The sequence below is a fragment of the Rattus norvegicus genome, chromosome 14 (assembly GCF_036323735.1).
Source record: "Rattus norvegicus strain BN/NHsdMcwi chromosome 14, GRCr8, whole genome shotgun sequence".
Taxonomy (NCBI): Eukaryota; Metazoa; Chordata; class Mammalia; order Rodentia; family Muridae; genus Rattus; species Rattus norvegicus.
Genome location: NC_086032.1, coordinates 67306067 through 67309873, shown reverse-complemented (window position 1 = coordinate 67309873; position 3807 = coordinate 67306067). Strand labels below are relative to the sequence as shown.

Genomic DNA, 3807 nt, shown 5'->3' with positions numbered 1-3807 from the left:
AGTAAAAGATCTGTACAATAAGAACTTAAAGACACTGAAGAAGGAAATTGAAGAAGACCTCAGAAGATGGAAAGATCTCCCATGCTCATGGATTGGCAGGATTAATATAGTAAAAATGGCCATTTTACCAAAAGCAATCTACAGATTCAATGCAATCCCCATCAAAATACCAATCCAATTCTTCAAAGAGTTAGACAGAACAATTTGCAAATTCATCTGGAATAACAAAAAACCCAGGATAGCTAAAGCTATCCTCAACAATAAAAGGACTTCAGGGGGAATCACTATCCCTGAACTCAAGCAGTATTACAGAGCAATAGTGATAAAAACTGCATGGTATTGGTACAGAGACAGACAGATAGACCAATGGAATAGAATTGAAGACCCAGAAAGGAACCCACACACCTATGGTCACTTGATTTTTGACAAAGGAGCCAAAACCATCCAATGGAAAAAAGATAGCTTTTTCAGCAAATGGTGCTGGTTCAACTGGAGGTCAACATGTAGAAGAATGCAGATCGATCCATGCTTATCACCCTGTACAAAGCTTAAGTCCAAGTGGATCAAGGAGCTCCACATCAAAACAGACACACTCAAACTAATAGAAGAAAAACTAGGGAAGCATCTGGAACACATGGGCACTGGAAAAAATTTCCTAAACAAAACACCAATGGCTTACGCTCTAAGATCAAGAATCGACAAATGGGATCTCATAAAACTGCAAAGCTTCTGTAAGGCAAAGGACACGGTGGTTAGGACAAAACGGCAACCAACAGATTGGGAAAAGATCTTTACCAATCCTACAACAGATAGAGGCCTTATATCCAAAATATACAAAGAACTCAAGAAGTTAGACCGCAGGGAAACAAATAACCCTATTAAAAAATGGGTTTCAGATCTAAACAAAGAATTCACAGCTGAGGAATGCCGAATGGCTGAGAAACACCTAAAGAAATGTTCAACATCTTTAGTCATAAGGGAAATGCAAATCAAAACAGCCCTGAGATTTCACCTCACACCAGTGAGAATGGCTAAGATCAAAAACTCAGGGGACAACAGATGCTGGCGAGGATGTGGAGAAAGAGGAACACTCCTCCATTGTTGGTGGGATTGCATACTGGTACAACCATTCTGGAAATCAGTCTGGAGGATCCCCAGAAAATTGAACATTGAACTGCCTGAGGATCCAGCTATACCTCTCTTGGGCATATACCCAAAAGATGCCCCAACATATAAAAAAGACACGTGCTCCACTATGTTCATCCCAGCCTTATTTATAATAGCCAGAAGCTGGAAAGAACCCAGATGCCCTTCAACAGAGGAATGGATACAGAAAATGTGGTACATCTACACAATGGAATATTACTCAGCTATCAAAAACAACGACGTTATGAAATTCGTAGGCAAATGGTTGGAACTGGAAAATATATCCTGAGTGAGCTAACCCAATCACAGAAAGACGTACATGGTATGCACTCATTGATAAGTGGCTATTAGCCCAAATGCTTGAATTACCCTAGATGCCTAGAACAAATGAAACTCAAGACGGATGATCAAAATGTGAATGCTTCACTCCTTCTTTAAAAGGGGAACAAGAATACTCTTGGCAGGGAAGAGAGAGGCAAAGATTAAAACAGAGACTGAAGGAACACCCATTCAGAGCCTGCCCCACATGTGGCCCATACATATACAGCCACCCAATTAGACAAGATGGATGAAGCAAAGAATTGCAGACCGACAGGAGCCGGATGTAGATCGCTCCTGAGAGACACAGCCAGAATACAGCAAATACAGAGGTGAATGCCAGCAGCAAACCACTGAACTGAGAATAGGACCCCTGTTGAAGGAATCAGAGAAAGAACTGGAAGAGCTTGAAGGGGCTCGAGACACCATATGTACAACAATGCCAAGCAACCAGAGCTTCCAGGGACTAAGCCACTACCTAAAGACTATACATGGACTGACCCTGGACTCTGACCTCATAGGTAGCAATGAATATCCTAGTAGGAGCACCAGTGGAAGGGGAAGCCCTGGGTCCTGCTAAGACTGAACCCCCAGTGAACTAGACTGGTGGGGGAGGGCGGCAATGGGGGGAGGGTGGGGAGGGGCACACCCATAAGGAAGGGGAGGGGGGAGGGGGATGTTTGCCCGGAAACCGGGAAAGGGAACAACACTTGAAATGTATATAAGAAATACTCAAGTTAATAAAAAAAAAAGAGTATATATAGATGTATGCACACTTGCACATGCATATGTAAATATGCAAGGAGGCATATTCAAATTTTGAGATATTTATCAATTTCTTTATCAAATATTTGTGTATGCCTTCTTGGACTTCTAATGATATTTGTAAAATTATTGAATGGCTTTAAAAATTAATATTTCTCAGCAAACTAATTTTTATGGCTAAGAATATGTTCTTTTTTTTTAATTGGATATTTTCTTTACTTGCATTTCAAATGTTATTGGCTTTCCTGGTTTCCACTCTAGAATCATCCTATCCCTTCCCCCCCTCCCCCTGCCTCTGTGAGAGTGTTCACCCCCCACCCACCCACTCCCTCCCATCTCCCTGCACCGGCATTCCCCTAAACCCAGGCATTGAGCCTTCATAGGCCTCTCTTCTCACTGATGCCCTAGAAGGCCATCCTCTGCTACATTTGTGGCTGAGGCCATGGGTCCCTCCATGTGTACTCTTTGGACGCTGGCTTAGTCTCTGGAAGCTCTGGGGAATCTGGTTGGTTGTTATTGTTGTTCTTTCTATGGGTTGAAGACCCCTTCAGCTCCTTCAGTCCTTTTTCTAACTCCTCCATTGAGGACCCCGTTTTCAGTGCTGGGCATAGGATGTCTTTCTAATCTGAAACTAACACAGAAAAGTCAGAGCAAATACCCATCAGTCATCTTGACATCAACATGAGCTTCAATCATGGTCTGCCACTTTTTGACCATGGAGCACATTTTGTCCCGGGTAAGATTGATGCCATGGAAGTTAGTCAGACAGTTTTTGCCCTGAACATCCAAAGTAATTAGCTTGAATTTTGTAAATGCAACTTCATCATTCTGTAGATCTGCAAGGCTCACTTCAAACACACGACCCTTGAGGCCATCAGATGCAATTTTGGTTCCTTGAGTCCTTGTGACTAGTGTTTCCTAATATTGAACATTGCTGGAGCTTTCACATCATACAAGTCTTTCTTAGAAAATGGATCAAGCACTTTCTTCTTAGCTCCCTTCTTGCCATCTTTTGTCAGGCGTTTGTTCTTCCCAACAGCCATGGTGCCACTCTGAGAGCCCAAAGGATGCAAGTACAACTCGCGTGAGAACTTAATGCCTGGAGTCTACTTTCTTGAGTTCTTTTTATATATTAGGCATTAGTCCCTTATCAGATGTAGGATTGGTAAAGATCTTCCCAATCTGGTGGTAGCTGTTTTGTCCTATTACCAATGTCCTCTCCCTTCCAGAAGCTTCAAAATTTTATGAGGTTCCACTTGTGGATTCTTAATCTTAGAGCATAAGCCATTGATATTCTGTTCAGGAAATTTTCCCCTGTGCCTATGTGTTCGAGGCTCTTTCCCACTTTTTCTTCTATTAGTTTCAGTGTATCAGGTTTTATGTAGAGTACCTGGATCCACTTGGACTTGAGCTTTGTACAAAGTTTTAAAGGATAAGTTTCCAGGAACATGGTGGTTACTATCTAAAGTAGGTGCACTGTAAGTCTACTGAGAACATATACTCAGTTGTTCAGTATACATAGCTGAGATCTCTATCTCCCTTCTAACGTACCTTTAAAATGAATGCAAACTAAATAAA

General features: G+C 41.9%; 1 pseudogene; it reads right to left on the bottom strand.

The window, feature by feature from the left end:
• Positions 1-2824: 2824 nt before the first annotated feature.
• Rps3a-ps11 (ribosomal protein S3a, pseudogene 11) lies at positions 2825-3272 on the bottom strand (annotated as a pseudogene).
• Positions 3273-3807: the final 535 nt, after the last annotated feature.